General features: G+C 45.8%; 1 pseudogene; it reads left to right on the top strand.

Moving 5' to 3' along the window:
* The first annotated feature begins 9,964 nt into the window (after nt 1-9,964).
* On the top strand, nt 9,965-12,472 carry LOC142884286 (uncharacterized; annotated as a pseudogene).
* The last annotated feature ends 7,107 nt before the right edge of the window (nt 12,473-19,579 follow it).

Below are 19,579 nucleotides of genomic sequence, written 5' to 3'. Positions count from 1 at the left end.
TGATGCTTCAAATGCCGTGGACATTGGACAGAGCTGTGGATTGGAAGTCACGAAGGCTTCAGATGGAAGTGAAAAGTTTTGTTTTGTAGTTTTTTTTTTCTGTACGGGAACAAAGTAGACAAATGTATCTTTAGAACCATCCGTCTGCTCATTCTGATGATAATAATAATGATACATTTTATTTGTATAGAGCTTCAAGAAACTCAAAGACACTTTACATAGATATAAAAATCATAAAAACATTACATTGAGATACGAACAAGGACAATTACGTGACACAGGACATTAATCACACATTAAAAGCAGTTCTGAAAAGGTCCGTTTTGATGATTTGAGTTCCAGAGGGTGGGGGCGGCGATGAAGAAGGCTCTGTCTCCCCAGATCCAGTGCTTGTTTCTGAGTGGTGGGGACAGGAAGTTGGCATCGGAGAAGTGGAGGCTGCGAAAATGAGTGTGGTGGTGGAGCATGTTGGTGAGGTAGCAGGGGGCCTGGTTGTGGAGGGCTTTGTGGGTGAGGAGGAGGATTTTGAAAAGGATGCTCTGAGGGACGGGGAGCCAGTGGAGCTTCTGGAGGACTGGGGTGATGTGTTCACAGGAGCGGATGTGGGTGAGAAGGCGAGCGGCAGAGTTCTGTATGTGTTCTGTATGTATTGAAGTTTATTGAGGACTTCGGAAGATGAACCATAGAGGATGCCGTTACAGTAGTCCAGTCTGGGGGTAATGAAGGCATGGATGAGAGTTTCAGCAGTAGAGAAGAAAAGTGATGGGTGGAGACAGGCAATGTTTTTGAGGTGGAAGAAAACAGTTCTCGTAATGTGGTTGACATGGTGTTCGAAGGAGAGGTTATTTTCAAAGATGACTCTGAGGTGACAGATGTGAGTGGAGGGGGTTAGGGTTACATTAAGTTGTGAGCAGTTTTGGTGAGGGATTTGGGACTGATGATGAGCATGTCTGATTTGTCAGAGTTGAGTTGGAGGAAATTGAGTGCACCCTTGATTTTATTTCAGTGAGGCCATTGGTCAGGGTGGAGTGAGTTACGGTGGTGATGGATTTGGTGGAGATGTACAGCTGGACGTCGTAAGCGTAGTAGCAGAAATAGAGACCACAGCGGCGGATGATGTTACTGAGGGGGGGGGCATGTAGAGGATGAAGAGTAGTGGATCAAGCACCGAACCCTGGGGGACGCCTTGTACCAGAGGAGCAGTGGAGGAGGGGCAGTTGCTGATGCTGATGAATTGCTGTCTGTCTGTGAGATATGACCTTAACCAGGAGAGAGCAGTACCAGTGATGTTGAGGTTTGATTCCAGGCAGGAGAGGAGAACGGATGCTGTGAGGTCGAGGAGGAGGAGAATGCTGAGGTGGCGGCAGTCTGAGGAGAGGAGAAGGTCGTTGGTGAATTTGAGGAGTGCTGTTTCTGTGCTGTGACATGGGCGGAATCTGCATTGAAATGGTTCAAACAGATCATTGGAAGTGAGATGGATGTTGAGCTGAGTGGTGACAGCACGTTCCAGTATTTTAGACATGAAGGGGAGGTTGGAGATGGGCCAGGAGTTGCTCATGGTGTCAGGGTTGAGTCCAGGTTACAGCAGCTAGTTTGAGGGTGTCGTGGACAGAGCCGGAGCGGAAGGAGGACTTGATGATGTCAGCGATGAGTGGGGAAATGGCCGGTAGGCAGTCCTTACCAAGTGTGGATGGGATGGTGTTCAGAGCACAGGTGGAGTATTTCATGCCTACCATGAGTCTGGACAGCTGCATTGGAGGCACAGGAGAGAACTGAGACAGGGACTGAGTGGTGCAGGGTGGGCAAACTGGTGTGGAGGTGAAGGGAGTGGAGGAGGTAGTCAGGTTAGTGTAGATGATGTCAATCTTGTTTTGAAAAAAATGATAGAAAGGTGTTGCACTTATTGACTGTGAAGGAGTTGGAGATGTTGTTGCTGGGTTTGAGTTTATTTATGGTGGAGAAGAGAACCTTGGGCTTGGAAGAGCCAGAGTGTATGATGTTGAAGTAGTAAGTGGACTGAGCTGAGTTGAGGGCATCTTTGTATTGGTGGGGGTGATCAGTGTAGGCTTGGTGATGGACAGTTAAACCAGTTTCTTGCAGAGCCTTTCCAGTTGATGTTAGCGGGATTTCATTTTGTGGAGTTCAGGTGTGTACCAGAGTGCCAAGTGTGAAAGTGACTATTTTAGTTATGACGCGAGCCAGCTGATCAAGACAGGGATAAAACTTAGAGAGGTTTACGTACACCAGCCAGCGTTCTGTTGGCAGATGCTTAACATAAAAGTCATTAACATGCCTTCTGCATTTCCAGGTAGCGCAGAGACAAAGTCTTGTCTAGCATCAGTTTATTTACTTCAGTAATTAGCAACATGCTAATGTTAAGTGTGCAGATGCTTTGTAAATCTTTGGTAAAAACCAGTCGCTAACTTTCAGTTTTTGTAAGAGTAACCTTGCTGACAGAAAAGTGCCTTGTGGCTGTTACTGAGGCAACATGGTGAGAAGTCTCTTGGAGGCCTGTCATGATAACAAATTTTGCTGGACGATGATTGTGCTACAAATTATTGCAGATAAACGATGTTATTGACCATTTTTAAAAAAAATCATATATAATGATAATATATGACATAATAATGTAAGTACACCATGTCAAAAGCAATAAACTTTCATTTCTCAAGATTAAGAGGTTGCAAATAAGATGAACAAACCTAGTAAACATAAAAGACAACAAAAAAACAATAAAAATAAAATGGACTCACATTCTGTTTGATCAATAAATAGCACTTAAAAACAATTTTAAAAAAAGAAAAAAAAGAAAGAAGGACTTTGACGCTGTCTGTAAGTGCGCACCATTTTGCGCAGTTTTTTTTAAATATATATATTTGCTTTGCTTACCAAACGCTTCAGTCAGCGTTGCCTGTCGGGACGATGGCTCCGCGGAACCTCGGGCAGTACTTTTTTTTTTTCACAGTTGGGAAGACTGGAGGGGATGATTGTGCTTGAGGTGTGCGTGTATGTTCGTTGTATTCCCCTTCTTCACCACCACTACTTTCGAACAAATGCGACATATCGGCTCGTCCGTGTTCATGGGATCACCTCGTTCGTTTCGTTTGAAGCCGAAATGTTCCCATACTGGCACTGTTCATCACTCATAGCGTTTGCTCGCTTTTCCTTCACTTCGCTCACTTGCAGCACTGTGTCCGTGTGTGTGTGTGTGTGTGTGGTGTGTGTGTGTGTGTGTGTGTGTGTGTGTGTGTGTGTGTGTGTGTGTGTGTGTGTGTGTGTGTGTGTCTGTGTGTGTGTGTCTGTGTCTGTGTCTGCGCCAGCGCCCGCCTCGCCCATCCCATGATGGAGACACTTAATGACTGACAGGAGAGTTCACTCACTCCGTTCATTCCGCTATAGAGCCAACGCGAACAGGTGTCGAGACAAATGCACAGAGTGAGACATTTTCTCTCATCCAGCGTGTTTGGTAGTGAGAATGGAGAAAAACAAACGCACGTGTCAATTTATCGAGGCCGGCAAAATTACCGACCTGGTTTTTATTTACCGAGCGATTAATTGAATTATCGATTATCGCGACAGGCCTAGTCTCTTGTATGTCTCTTTAGCTTGTCATAGCAAAAAATGATGGCTCCTGTGTGTTAACACACTTTAGTTTGTACAAAAGAACGCCCTGCTGTACCAAAGTGCACGGTACTTTTTGATGGAAAAGCTTCTTACAGCTGGTAATCACATGCAGCAGCAGCAGACTGACCTCACATTTTAATGATATTTGGCCAACAGGATTCTGGGGGATTTTGATTTTAAAACACAGTGTCCTAATGAGTGGTGGCGACTCGTGTCTGGACCGCCTCGATCAACCTCAACCTGTCACACTTTGACATGTGAGGCACATCAGGCGAGAGACACCCACATAGCTGCTGGCTTTCAGGGGCGTCTGTACGACGAGGCAGCCGACGTGTGTTTGCCTCTTGCAACAAAAGAAGGCATTAAATATTCCAACTTGTAATTTGCGCGGCGCGAGGATGACGGTAGGAGTGAAGCGGGGCTAAATGAGCTTCTCCCCACAGGCTGGGGAGACTGTTAGAAATCTGGGTCTTTGTTGTCGGCTTGCGCTGTAATTGAAAACTTCACGTCGCCGCCTCCTCCTCCTCATTTTCTCCAAACCTTCACCCGCTTCCTTTTGCTTTCCTCTCACTCCCTCTATCCCCATTTCCCAGCGTGACACCTGCGACTTCCCCTTTCCAAGCAACCAGCTGCCTCTTTTTGTCCCCCTGCCCATTTGAACTCTCTTCTGTCCTCGTTTGACTCATTTCACCGCCGCTTCCCTTCACTTCCCTTGCTGCCACTGCTGCCGGCCTTGGCCTCGGCCTCCCGCTGAGCTGCAGGCCGAGCGATTGCGATCGCTGGGGGCTTCGGACCACCATCCGAAGATGGGAGGAAGAGAGCGGCAGACGTGACTCCAAGATGGCCGAGGCATTAACGCAAATTTTTTGCCTGCAGCAGGGCAACACATGATGTGCCAAAGCAATCAGGAGCCAGGAATGACATTGTACAAGTGATTCTCCAACACTGGGTGACATGAAGGCTTCGGCACGTGTTGAGGCTGCGCATCTGTGAAGGTGCACGAGCGATTTGGTGCCAACGCTTTTGTTGAAATTATGTTTGAAAAAAGAGAATTGAGCTTTTTTTTTTTTTTTTTTGCTCAAGAGCGTTAGTGTCGCCAGACTTCTCTCTGTTTCAGCTGATAACACTCTGCGCCGTCCTCCCACATGACTACAAATGCGCCTCACTGAGTAATTACTTCTCCCCCACCTTTTTCCCCCCTCTCCCTTTTATTGTGAAAGAATAATTGCTGATGAGCCACGCAGCGTGGAACAGTTCGCAGCCACGGCGTTCGCTGAGTGCCCATTCTTTCTTTGGCAGAACGGACACGCCGAACCTGAAAGTGCAAACAAGAGGAGACAGAAGAAAGTAGAGGAAAAAAAAGGGCAGACGATAACGGTCAACTGATTCCATTTAACCGTGGAACAAAAATGTGACAATCCTCTGCACCTGCGCCTTGCGATTGGATGAGGCTTGGAAGCAAATATCTTTGGAATCCAAACGTGAGGTGGCACATTAGCGACTGTCGCAGCACATTAAACACCATCCCGGCTCCGAGACGTGCATTAAAAATAACCGGTTCCATTAGCTGGCTGCCTGAGCGCAGCAGTGGTCTTACAGTGAGGCTTTTTACAGTGCAGATGAGAGTGAAAAACAAAGGGCGGCTCTACCTGCTGGAGAGCTCCAGAGCTCTCTTGGTTATTCAGGTCAGGGAACACATGTCCGAGGCTTTTGTCAAAGCTCTGGCTTCAGTGGCCCCAGCAGCTATTTTTGCCTCTTCCCTCTACGTGCCCTTTCATCCTGGAAGTCACATCGGAGCAGTGGAAGGATGCCCCAGAATACTGAGAGCCTGTCACACAACAGGACACGGACCTCTGTGGGTGGTGGGGGGAAAGGTAACTGAGCAGCAGAGGGGGAGCGAGTCGCGAGTCAAGTCTCAGACCTTAACCTTCGGTTCTTGAGCAGGTCCCCGGCTCGCAGCGGCGGAGAATCAAGTGAAGTGCGCAGAGTCGGAACGAAGAGTCAAGTTGGAACTTTCACTTGGGTCAGTCGCAGGTCGTCATTTGAAATTCAGATCATCTTTGCCGTTTTAAAAGCACTTGGGTTGCACAAAAGATGGAGATAGATTTTTCATTTTCAAAAAAACATTATTTTTAATACTAATTGAAACAGCAGTGGTCAAAGCTGTGAACTTGCTCAGACTAAAAGGAAAAAAAATAAAACAAAACGGTAACAGTTTGTAAACAGTGGCGCTCCGATGAAAAAAGCATTTCTTTTAATAGTGTCGACAGGTTAAGAGTTCTTCAAACCAGATCATTAGGTACTGATGTTTTGTTACAATGTTTTAAGCCTCCAATTTACGTCCAATTAACATTTATTTGTATAAACCTCAACAGCATTCAGCTGAAATCCAAGGAGCCTAATAAATAAAACGCTGTAAAAAAATCTGAAAATACTCCATGAAAGCAGAGGTAAACTGTCACAGCTTTATTATTTATTAAACAAACAAAACAAAACAATGTGAATGTTCAGAGAATAGAATAGCTTTATTGTCATTGTAATATGTATGTACAATGAAATTGCAGTATTAAGGATTGCGGCTGCAGTTGAAGCGGCTGCAACGGCGAAACCTGTTTCCAATGCAAAACCGTCATCACCCCATAATTTGTACCTAAACTTTGTGACTTCTAAATAATGGAAATCTGATTGGACGATTGACCGACTTTGACTCCCAGGGGTTTAACGTCTTTGTCTGCTGTCATTAGTGGTCTGTAAAAGAAAAAAAAAAAGCAAACGAACATTAAAACCTGACAGCTGATTCTAAGAGAAACCTGAAGCCAGAGGAGGAATTGAAGGATGGGCGTAACAAGTTCATGCCTGAGGGCATTTGCCAAAGAAAGAAAATTAACTGAAGTGTACGATGAAGGACTGACTGAGGTCAACAGAGAGCTTTCCAATAATCCAGCACTGAAAAAATAGTCGTATTCAGATTTATGAGGTATGAAGATGTGGCAAATGGGTTGGTAATGTCAGTGAGTTAGAGACTATTTTTGCTTTAAAAATGCTACTGTCTGTTTTTTCCCCTCCCCTATAGACACATGAAACAGCTGAGCACGTGTACTGACATGTCTTTAGGTCTCAGGTCCTGTTGGATCACACTTTCTTTTTGAAACTACTGCCTGTCCTTTTACATTAAATACATAAAGATAAAAACCAAGTGTAAATCAATGTTCTGACCCTCTTTTTGGAAAGATTCATCCGAACTTTTAAGATATTTATCCAGTTTACAGCAGCAAGAGCTGATTGTCAGATAGAGGAGGTCTGACAAGGCATAATGTGATCTTCTGGTGAACCGGAAGCCTGTAAATATCATCATTAACACTCACAGAGTCTGTAATTTGTCAACAACAAAAAAAATCACATTTGTGCGCCTCAGCCTTTCCTGATGTGTCAAAATATGGTTCATTAAGTCGTCCTTTCAAGGGACATCTGGGATCAATTTACCACAAGTCAGTTGTTTGTTGTTGTTTTGTTGTTGTTTTTTGCTGCATGTACACTGAAACAAAGCGGCTGCCTGCAGGTGCTCAGTGGCCTCTAGTGCATCACTGGACCTCCACTGTGCATCATCATAGATGTATCAGGACCAACACCGTTGTGAGGACAAAGTAAATGCATAACGCAGCCAGAGGGCGCCCCTCTCGATCTCATTCCTTCTGTCATCCCCTTAGTTATAATGGAGGCTACTATTTTTAGCACGCTAGGCTATTGTTTGCCTGGAGTGGTGTTTGTTCGCCGCCATCTGTAGTGTACTGACATGGTGGCAAACGGTTCCGAAGGCAGGGAGGACGAGATGGTGCAGCCAGTAAACAGGGACCAGGAGTAACACACACACACACACACACACACACACACACACACACACACACACACACACACGCACACACACACAAAAGGGCGCTGTGACGACACTTCCTGTCGATGACCCAGCGCCGCTGCTTCTGTTGCGAGCTGAATTTTTGTTTAGGAGTACTAGCAAAGAGGAACGAGGTACAAACGAGGAGCAAGGTGTTGTTTTGCCATTTCTAGACCGGCAAAATGTTGTGTGTACTAATTCTAGAAGTTTTGCTAACTCCCTGACAGTCATCTTACACCTCACGTTGTTGCCATCTTCCGCTGTTACAATATTTGTTGGTTCCCTCCAGTTGATCGGGTGTTTTCGGCAAAGTCAAGAGCAAGAAGAAGGTGGAAAACTAGATTACCCACATTCAAACAAGGCATTGGGGCCATTTTTTGCTGCTTTTTTGCAACCATAGCCAGACAGCACGCTCAGTACACAAACCAATAAAAACTTTCACTTGAATAAGATTTTTTCTTTTTGTAAAAATTTTTTTTTTGCAAGAACATTCTGAATGTTGCAAATCCTCATAAGCAAGGATACTCTTTCATTTTCAATCCATGGCAGCACAAAAAAAGGTTTTGTGACTCAATGTGATATAAACTTGCACAATTTGTTGATAATTCCATACGTCAGTTCCTTGTATGTGGAACCAGCCTATTTTTGTTTTTCTATTTAAAAATGTGAATAATAATCAATGCAGGAGTTTTGAATCGCATGGAAATTGTGCAGTACGAGCAGAGTAGGAACATAAAAAGGCACTGGACAACTTGTTTTAACGTGTATATTGATATTAAAGGTTGATGTCTCAGGCAGTTGGACGTGTAGTGGGGCGCAAACAGCACAGGTCACCCAACTGAGTGCTATGTCAGAGTTAAACTTGGCAAACCCACTTCAGTGAAACGTTTTGGGCACTAACCCTGAAAGAACACCTCAAGCAAGTTGTTTCTTATTTGTCTGTTTCCACTTATAATACAGTATTGTTCCCAACAAGAAGCATTACAAAGCTTCATGGAAACGCACTAGTAGTTAATAACTCATAAAGAGGTGACAGATCATAATTAGGGTTTAGGGTAATTAGTTACAAAACGACCATGTCATTGTGAGAGGCGTATTTTGTAAGATTCACTTTGTCAGACTAGTCAAACTAACTTGATTCTTTAACTGTATCCTTTGTGATAATAATAATAATAATAATAATAATAATAATAATAATAATAATAATAATAATGAACAAAATATGTCCCCATTCGTCTGTTTCCTCTCAGCCAGAGATGGTTCCGGAAGGGCAGCTGTTGAAAATGTGAATTGCCTCATGTTTTCAGCAAGTGACACTTTATTCTCAATTAAAGACACAGTAAACATACATAACAACAACTACCAGCATGAAAACCCTTTGAAATCGGTCAGGTTGGTAGGGAGGGTGTACTTTAATTCTTTTTCCAACATGAAAATAGTGCTCCCATATTTTCTGAGTTACAATTTTTCCCTCAAATTATTCACTGACTCCAGGCATATCTGAGCCTCAGTGGACCCCAGAAGGGATCAGCACCCTTCTTTTTTTGATTGTCTCCGTGAAATCTGAGAGAGTTATTTTTCTAACTTCGTTCGGTGTTTCACTATGGGAATCGCTCTCGCGTGACCAGTTCTGGAGGCTCCAATGACACAACGTCTGTCCATGACAGACAGGTCGAACTGTACCTGGGGCCCGCTCCTACCCACTACCACAGTCGACCCACCCCTTTCCAAGCATTCTCGCTTTCTTCCCGTGTGAAGTGAACGGGAGCTCCCTCAGCGCGTCCAGGCTAACCACCAGGTGCTGCTAAACTGTTTGTAGATGTCCCGTTAAGGATTGCGTCGCCGAACGTGGTTTCTGGTATCGGCTTGGATCCGCTGGGTTGGTGTCTTCAGGACATTTGTTGGCTTCGACGGGAGTAGTGTTCGTGTAAAAACATACTGCTCTCTGGCAGCACAATAGTTACGCGTTGCGCTGTTAGCAAGTCAAGTCGGCTAAGGCTAACCTGTCACAATGAGCCTCGTTCGGTTAGCATTAACTTGTTAGCTGAGCTAAGCGCGGTGTGTCCGCTAATGTGTTGCGACGAGTGCACACATCCGTTTCTCAGCGAATTTTTTGCCATTGTATGCCACAGTGTCTTCAGCCCCCGCCAAAGGGCAGGAGACGAAGGCTGTGGGCTCTCTGTCCCAAGAATGCCCTGCGTCGTGCGGGTCGCAAATCTCGGGAAGGGATCCCCAACCCTTGTGTATCGCTTGTATGGCCGTTAAGCAGCACAAGCGTCACTGGCGGATCCCCAATCTTGTCCCCATTGCACCACAATGCCGGAGAAGATTTTGGAGAGGAGACTGAGGGTTGCGGTAGCCAGTAGTCACGACCCATGTCTGCCTGCTGCCTCAACACAGTCTGCAACCACATCTCATCCCCCGCAAGCTACATGGAGCTGGGCGGACATGATCGAAGAGGAGTCCCCTGATATGCCTCCGCTCTTTGAGGATATCTTGGGGATGGAGCAGGACACAGAGGAGGCTGACGACGCCAATTCTGACCTGCTGGAGGTAAATGACTTGGACGGTGTGGAGGATGACTCCACATTCCCTGTCCAACAATCAAGACCTCCTAGCGCTTCAGATGCAGCTCCTCCCGGCAATGCCTGCCTGCATGAAGGAGATGAAGCATTTCTGGTCCAGTCCATTTAAGAGTAAGCTTCCCACCAAGGGCTACTCTCAACTGGAGATACTCGGGATGGGAGAACTGGGGTTGGCCGGACCCCCAGCGGTGGAGCCGTCAGTGGCCTACCATCTTCACCCTAAGTGCCGTTCTCTTTCAGTGTCCAGCAGCATTGCCTTACCAACGAAAGCGGAGCGTGTTACTGCCTCCACTTTCCAGAGGATGTATAGGTATGGAGCTCAGACAGTGTGTTCTCTGAATGCAATGACCTTGCTGTCTGCCTACCAAGCTGAGATCCTGGAGGGGATGGGCCGCCAGCTGGCCACCGGGTCGCCTAACCCTGCCCTTTGGGATGAGATCTGCGCGGTCAATGACCTCATCCTGCGTTTCTCCAGGGGTGCGGTGCAGGGTAGTGGATGCATCATGGGGCTTGCAATGGCTGGTGAGAGAGCGCTATGGCTGAACCTCAGGGCTGAGTGACGCACAGAAGGCGGACGTCATGGATGTTCACTGTTCTGAAGGGTTACAGACTTCAATTCGCTACGAAACCACAGAGGTTCAACGGAGTGGTAGTTTCCATAGCAAATGGCGATGGTGCGCGCATCTTCCAGGACAAAATAAGAGTGGTCCCACCAGAGGAAATTCACATGGGGTTTTACTCCCGATATTTCCTCATTCGAAAGAAAGGGGGCTCATCTCTTCGTCCCATATTGGATCTCCGAGTGTTGAACAAGCATCGGAAATGCACATTCAGAATGTTGACACACAAAGTGCTCTGTCGCGTTATTCGCCCCCGCGATTGGTTTATTACAATCAATCTGGCCGATGCCTATTTTCACATCGGCATTCACCCGTTGCACAGGAGGTTTCTCAGATTTGCCTATCAAGGCAGGGCGTACGAGTACAGAGCCGTCCCGTTCGGGTTATCGTTGGCACCGAGAGTGTTCAGCAAGTGTGTGGAGGCAGCGCTGTCACCGTTGCGGAGCAGCGGCATCAGGATATTCGCTTACATAGACGATTTCCTGATTTCCTATGTTCCCATTCCCGCGATCAAAGATTCCACCACGGTTATAAACCACTTACGGGATCTGGATTTCAGAATAAACTGGGCGAAAAGCCGAGTGATTCCCGTGCAGGACACGGAATACCTCGGCCTGAAGCTAAATTCCCTCTCGTACTGTGTCACTCTGTCAGAGGGGCGAATAACGTCTTTCACTCAGTGTCTCTCCCGGTTTCAATTGGGGAGAGTGGTGATGTTCAGAATGTGTTTACGTCTGCTTGGCATGATGGCCTCAGCGATTTCGGTGGTGTAATTGGGTCTTTTAATGATGAGGGATTTTCAGCGTTGGGTGGCGGCGTTGCGTCTGTGACCACGTCGTCACCTCAATCGCAGAATAAAGATGACGCCGTCGGCGATCGCGGCTCTTCGCCCGTGGAGAGACAAGACGACTTTAGAAGCGGGCGCACCGCTAGGGGCGGTGTCATCCAGGATCACCATGACAACCGACGCTACCTTATCAGGGTGGGGAGCAACCCTGATGGGCAGGGCTGTGAACGGTACATGGGACATGGACAGTGCTCCGGCTCACATAAACGTGTTGGAGTTACGGGCGGTGTTTTTGGCTCTGAAACACTTTCAGACGTTCCTGCAGGATCAACATGTGTTAATAAAGACGGACAATTCCACCACAGTGGCATATATCAACCGTCAGGGGGGCACTCGCTCGCCACAGCTACACAATCTGGCTCGCCGGATGATTTTGTGGAGCAGCAACAGATTCCTATCACTTCGTGCAACACATATTCCAGGTGTTCTGAACAGGGGCGCGGACCTGATGTCACGAGGGAATCCTCTTTACGGGGATTGGACTCTTCATCCTCAGGTGGTGCGTCAAATATGGCAGAGGTACGGTCAGGCTGCCGTAGATCTCTTCGCCTCGCAGGAAAGCGCTCAGTGCCCTCTATACTTCTCCCTGTCGGACATAAGCGCTCCTCTGGGCGTGGACGCACTAGCGCATCCTTGGCCCAGGATGTTGCTCTATGCATTCCCACCCCTGAGTCTAATCTCTCCCACCCTGGCCAGGGTGAGGGACCAGGGGTTCTCACTGATTCTGGTGGCCCCTCGGTGGCCAGCCAAACACTGGGTGGCGGAGATAGTTCAGCTTCTGGTGGGAGAGCCTTGGCCTCTGCCCATACACAGGGACCTCCTGTCTCAAGCCAGAGGGGAGATTTACCACCCCAACCCAGACCGACTGATGTTGTGGGCCTGGCCGGTGAGAGGTGGAACCTGAATGCGGCTGGTTTGCCACAACGGGTTGTAGATACTATTTAGAACGCTAGAGCTGCTTCTACTCGTTCACTTTACACTTGTAAGTGGCAGGTTTTTGAGAAGTGGTGCCGTGTGAGGAACACGTTTCCTTTTCATTGTTCAGTGGTTGAACTGTTGTGTTTCTTGCAAGATTTGGTTGATAAAGGAAAGGCCTTTTCAACTATAAAGGTGTACTTGGCAGCTATTTCAGCATGTCATGTTGGCTTTGGGGATAAGTCTGCGGGACAGCATCCCCTGGTTAGCCGTTTCATGAGAGGAGCTTGAAGGAAACTTGCGGTATCTAGACCCTTGGTTCCCCTTTGGGATCTGTCAATCATGTTGGAGGCTTTGTCTCAACACCCATTTGAGCCTTTAGATGGAGTGGGGCTAAAGTTTGCTTTGCTGAAAACTGTTTTACTGTTGGCTGTAACTACAGCAAAACGGGTTGGTGATATGCATGTGTTATCTATTCGACCCTCTTGCTTGCAGTTCGCACCCGGGCTCACTAAGGTGTGTTTAAAGCCGAATCCAGCCTTTGTTCCGAAGGTGGTGGAGGCCGCATACAAGTGTAGCCGTATTGAATTAAGGGCATTTCATCCGCCGCCTTTCTCGTCAGAAGAAGAGAGAAGACTCAACACTTTGTGCCCAGTACGGGCACTACAGGTGTATTTAAATAGGACAGCAGCTTTCAGGAAAGTCGACCAGCTGTTTGTGTCGTGGGCGACCCTCATAAAGGAAAGCCAGTGTCTCGTCCGAGACTCTCTCATTGGATTGTGGAGGCCATTTCCATTGCCTATGGTGGTAGAGGCCTTCAGGCCCCACAAGGTTTAAGGGCTCATTCAACTCGGAGTATGGCCACTTCATGGGCTCTGTTCAGGGGAGTCTCAGTCCAGGATATTTGTGAGGCGGCAAGCTGGGATTACATTAAGTAACCCAACGATTCAACTCGACAGGGCTTGATAACAATAGTTTGCAAACTTAAAGGGATAGTTCACCTCGCATTGATATTTCATCCGTTTACTGCCCACCACCATGTTGATTGAGCTTCAAGTGACATGTCCAATCCCAATTGGCCAGAGCAACCAGTGGACACCTATAGTAGAAACACACTTGAAAACAAAAAAGTCAACTAAGAAGAAAAAACATCTTGTTTAATCTCATCTGATTGTCCTGGAGACTCAGCTAGTTGTCATGTGTCTCTCACTTCAACGCTCATGTGGGCCTATTTTTCAGGTTTTTAAAATTACTTTTCACCATCACCTTGCTCCCTCCCTCTGAGGTGACCCAAACCCACCAGCTTTTGGGAACAAATAAACACAGGCAGCTGCTCTACCTCATATTGTTGCGCCTGTCTGAGAGGCTACAGTGGAAATTTGGCTTCAAAACATGGTGTGTATTAAATCCACAGAACAGGATCTGCACACTGGAAGTAGCTCCAATGCTGTTTTAATCCAGAAATTCAGAATGCTCATTTGGATTAAGGAAAAAAAACAAAAACATTTATCAGAGCCTCCAGTGACTTAGGGGTGATGTGCAAATGGATGAAACATTAACTTTGAGTGAACTAACTCCTGTAAACATTGTTAAAACGGAGCACCAGGGAAGCCAGACCATATTCCCTCAGCTTTTCTTTCACTCATACATCAGTTACAATCGTTTCCAATCCTGCACGAGGTCTGCTGTGCTCATTTATAATCTGGTACCTTCATGAATGCTTTTCATTGTTTATCACTATTTTTAGTCTAAGCATTTCAGTGCTGGGAAAGTCAAAAACATGTTCTAGCTGTCGTGCTGTGGGAGGACATCATTTAAGAATCAGGATTATCAAAATTGATTTTGGGATATGTGTGTGTATATATATTTTTTTTCATTTTTTTTAATTCAATGGATTATCTACAGTATACAGATTATTTCTCATCCATCTCATTCCCGCATTCAGTTAGTGCACAAGGTAGAACCCAGGGTCTATTTGCAGCATCCTAGCTTTCAGCATTCTGGGTGGAGTACATAAGGACATGAAGTGCAAAACCAAAACTCTAGTGCACGCTGCATGTCTGGCACTACTTACTTTTTAAGGTTAATCTTCTCTTAAATTCTGTATGAAGGACTTTGCTTTTAGGATTAAAAAAGTAGTGCATCATCATTCAGAACAAAGCTGTAGGAGGATGATTAATATGTATGTTTAAATGCCCTGCACCAAAATGCCAGAGGTTCCATTTGAAAATTTCTACTCTGGATTTGCTGAATGTCAATGCAACACAAGTGAAGCTGGCAATCGCTAACAAGCTGCCTACAATACAACACCAACATTATCTGTCGTGTAAATAGTTCTGACTTGAAACACGCATGAACTTCCCATGATGCACTGCTCCACGTATTGACTGGTCTGACTGTGGAACCCCGGCAGCAGCACACGGGAGCTTAAAAGGCTTTTGAGTCAGTCAGTCGTCGTTGGCTGCTTTCATACGAAGAGTGCCACCCACATCTGATAGCCGTGTGGCTCTGCCGTTGGCTGGGAGAGAGAACTCTGCACCGGCTCCAGCTGTGATGTTTACCTGGTCAGCGGCGCATAAACGCATGACGATGCTGCAGCAAGTCATCCAAACAATCACTGATGGGCATCCATCACGGCTTCCTGCGACCTGTTCTGCCATTTCCCAGCATGCCGAGCACCTCTGACCCTTTCTAAACTGTAGGTGGTAGCTTTTCTGAAAACATGGCTTGACCTTCAGATCTCATTAAAACAGTTTTCCTTTTTTTTGTTGCTAACTTTGCTTCACATGGGGCAAAAAATTCAGGCGGGCCCGAAGCATTCCTCCGCAGGAGGCTCATTACACCAAAGGAACTTATAATGATTTATTCTAGCCCAAAGGTCAGGCTTATCATGTGTCCCTCGGTCAGGAGGGTCGGATAAATACTTTCCTTCTAACAGCTTCTTAGCGAGAATTTAATGATGTCATGATTATGTAACTTTATTTTTTCTATTGCCGCCCTCTTGTGGTTTGTGTGATTGTTGGAGTCGAAGAAGATGTTACAGTGTTGAATCAATACCGAAGCATCGTTGTTCCTAGAGGGCGCACCCCGTTGACTCTGGTGATCACCCTTGACTTTTAGACAGCTTGATGATGCTCCTTCACTGACTATAACTTTAGACTTTGGAAACCTGGAATCGTGCTCATCGATCTTGCCGATCTCCTACAGGACGCGTTTCAAAATCAGCTTAAAATGTCAGCAAATTTCTTAACCCTTGTGTGATCTTAACATTCTGTTTCCTCCCCTTGTCCTACAGGTCAAAAATGACCCACCCTACCAAATCCCCGAAATAAAGCAATTTAATTGAATTTTAAATCCAAAATCTATTTTGCACGATGAAACAACCTTATTCATCAATTCAACTCAATTTAATTCATTTTTTATCATGTATTTTTAGTATTTTTCACAATACAAGAAGACGATCCACCAGTGAACATTACACTTCTTTTTAACCACAAACCAAATGTCATAACAGTTTTCTTTTACACAGTAAATGTTTATTATTGCTATTATATAAATGTGATGTAATTACTTCTGAATTAATTATATTCAAAGGGAAAAAAACAGTCAACAACCTGGAACTTTTTTGTCAACAGTTTATCTTCTATTCTATATTTTTTAAGAAGTGAATTATAAAAATACTTCACTCATAACACAACAAAACAACAAAATGTTGCTTGACTGGTTGGTGGAGGATCGTGCTAAAGTCCCGCGGAAGGATCTTCGTGACTCTCTGTCTCGCTCTCCATGTGCTAAACTATAGCTAAACCATCTTTGCGATCGACCGGTATATCATTTAATTCATGACAGGTGTCATGCGGGCCGGATGTGGCCCATGGGCCGTACTTTGGCCAGGTCTGCTTCATATCCTCTATACTGAATTTGTTTTTGTCTGAGATTTTTTCTAGTTTTGTTTGGGAGCTTGTGTGATGTGAGGGATCAGCTGCAGATCAAGAGTGCACATGCAGGTCAAATGCAAGTTCAATTCGTACATCAATCCAGTTTCTTTGGTGTGTGTGTGTGTGTGTGTGTGTGTGTGTGTGTGTGTGTGTGTGTGTGTGTGTGTGTGTGTGTGTGTGTGTATTAGAGAGAGTTTGTGTGTGGCCTTTGAACTTTTTTTCTGGTGTTTAAATCCTTTTATAATTCACAGGTCAAAAATGGCCCATATGACAATCCCAGTACCCTAGTGGTGTACAGCCCACATAGAAACATCTACAGCTACAGAGACCAGTTGGAGGTTTCAATGCAGACAGGCAGTGTTTCTACGTTGAACTGTGAAGACAAAAATTACATTTCGCACCCGGTGCGTAGAGGCTAACAGCACACAGCTCAAGTATAAAATCTGATTTGTTGGTTTGAATTATGTGTTTCACCAAGTTACCTTTTCAAATCTTGCTTCCTTTCTCTGTCGGCTTTCTCCGAAATGGATACATAAGATTAATCTATAAGATTCTTGGACACATGCCAGGTTTTGAAATTCAGGGTCTCAGAAGACATCCCAAGAAGACTTTGGCCCTGTCCACACAGGAACGTTACCTTTTTTTTTTCTTTCGCAAGTTCGAAAAAAGTCGCTTCCACACGCTGACAGATGGAAACGGAACGGTGGGTGAAAACGATGTAATGCGTATGCCACACCGAAACGTGGCGCTGTTATCAGACGCTGACACAGCCACCGGACCCAAGATTAAGAAAGAGGGCATTTCCGCTACACACTAAACACACAGAAAACAAAAATGGCGAGTAGCGGAAGAAAAGTGAGTCTGAGGTTTTATGAAGTTTTGTATTAATATTGCCAACAAATCTCGAAGCGCCTGCAATACAAAGACAAATCCGCTCGCCGCCATCGTTGTTGTTTGTGCCGCATTGCATGCCGTGTTTTCACATGACAGTGACGGTGCGATGACGTCATCGTTTTACAAGGAAAAGCCGTTTTCACTGTCCAGACGGCAACGATGTGACAACGACGAAACGGCGTTGTCAGATTCTCCCAGTCTGGGACCCGTTTTCCAAAAATACCGTTTCGGGGACCCAAAACGCCGTTGCCGTGTGGACGAAACGCCGTAACGGTTAAATACTTTACCGTTTCCACCAAAAAACATTCCTGTGTGGACCGGACCTTAATAATGCTCCGATGTCTCTCGTCAAGTGTTCAGTTTTTAGCCTTGAGAAATCTAACATTATGTAAAACATGATATGCTTAACAGGGTGATCGTGCTCTGGAGGAAATTTCAAAATAAGATTCTGCCCTTAAAAAAAACCCCAAAAAACTCAAAGTGCACTTTCTTCTTAATAATGTGCCGTACTTGAGTCTAATCTTTGGTCGATTTTGCTTTGATCAAAATGACAAGGGAAGTTTCTACTTGGTGATAGAGTTCAGACATTCAGTTTTCTAGTTGTAGTTCCACAATGCAATCATTTTGGTTTTAAGTAGTTATACACCGACGGTGTAGGAGCACTACACATAAATTAAGACGGCTGCATATGTTTGGTCATGCATTTGCATTTTGGTGTATTTATGGGCTTACTTTATGGGTTAATCAATGCAGGAGTCAAGCCGAGCCGAGCTGAGGGGAAATTAGCATTATTATTGTTATTATTGTTAGCGTGTCGCACTAAGAAGAAATACCTCAGTGTGGCATTAATCTCCGCCGTTCGCCTTTGTGCGACTCCGCTGCCAGCTACCAGCATTTGAATTAAACTCTTATAAAGCACCTGTAGTGCAGAGATCACAGAACAGAGAGAGGGGGGGGGGAAACTGGGGCACATTTCACCCAGGCATCCTGCGATGTCGTATCAGTGTCGATGGATCGTGCCACAGCGGGGCCGCTCTTATTGACAGGAGGAATTTTTGGGCTTTTGTGCTCGACGACACACGTGGCAACGTTTTCCTCCTGACCTGCTCTCTGTCGGGATAATCTGCCCTGTCAGCTTTCATAAAGAGGCTGGCGACACTAAAAGGGAGTCCTTTTGACTAAAACTAAGCCTCTTATTTGAATTTTTAAGTCTTTGCTCCTTTCATGTGCTCTTCCGCCGCCTCTTGTCTGCTTATCTTCTCATCTGCTCATCTCCGCCACACACAGCCGTCACGCAGCAAACTTGTCTCAAACTTGTGGAGGCAAAAAAAAAAAAAAAAAATTGAAGTAAACACCCGCCTCTCCCAGGGGTTACTTAAAAGTCTGCCGACGCAATTGTTCCCTTTTGCTGTTTGCCAGAACTCTCGTCTGCGCTCATTATGCAGAAATCAGTGTCAGCTGCTACCCGCTGCTGTCTGTCTTTAACCCTTCCGGTTCGGCCCCTCTGCCGCCTGCAGCAGCGGTGCATCGAGCACTTTCATGCGCTGAGGCCTGAGGCAGCGGGAGCGAGATTATGCTGTCCAGTGGATGAAGTGTGTCCAATCCCCTGCCTGGAAGAGCTCAAGAAGGAGGGAGACTCCCATGGTGTGTGTGTGTGTGTGTGTGTGTGTGTGTGTGTGTGTGTGTGTGTGTGTGTGTGTGTGTGACTTGCAAGTGTCATCTTGAGGTACACGCTTTTCTTTTTAGGGGAGGATGCGAGGTCATTACGGACAGTCCTCGCTTCACCCGCTTCATTTTCTGGTTGAGGATTGGGTGTTTGGATTAAGGATTCATTTTGAAATTAGGTTTCTGTACAGAGACGGAGCCACAATAAAAGCTGGAGCCAAACACACCTGCTGGCTGGGACAGTGCTGCAAACACCTCTGGGAGTCAATGCAGTTGCCCTGGTTGCGTGTGTCAATCTCCATCGTATCTCACATCTCCCTGATAATCTGATTATTTTGTATTTTTGGGGAAATGTTTTTGTCCTGTTCAATTTTTAATGCTGTAGTTGTATATTATACTGCAGCAGACAAGCTAGTGTTCAGTGTGGTCCCCCAACCAATATGTACGGAAGTCCCTGAAGAGACAGCAGGCAAGCAGCGCAGTCAGTCTCTGCAGTGTTTAGAACAAAATCGCGTTTTGCCGAGGAAGACGGTTCTGACTGTAAATCTGAAAACAAAATTGCATTTCCCACAAAATCCCCAAACCCTCTCAGACGGGTT

This window comes from Nelusetta ayraudi, unplaced genomic scaffold (assembly GCF_046127955.1).
Source record: "Nelusetta ayraudi isolate G7.1 ecotype Tasmania unplaced genomic scaffold, CSIRO-AGI_Nayr_v1 ptg000011l, whole genome shotgun sequence".
Classification (NCBI taxonomy): Eukaryota; Metazoa; Chordata; class Actinopteri; order Tetraodontiformes; family Monacanthidae; genus Nelusetta; species Nelusetta ayraudi.
This window is presented reverse-complemented; position numbering and strand designations above follow the sequence as displayed.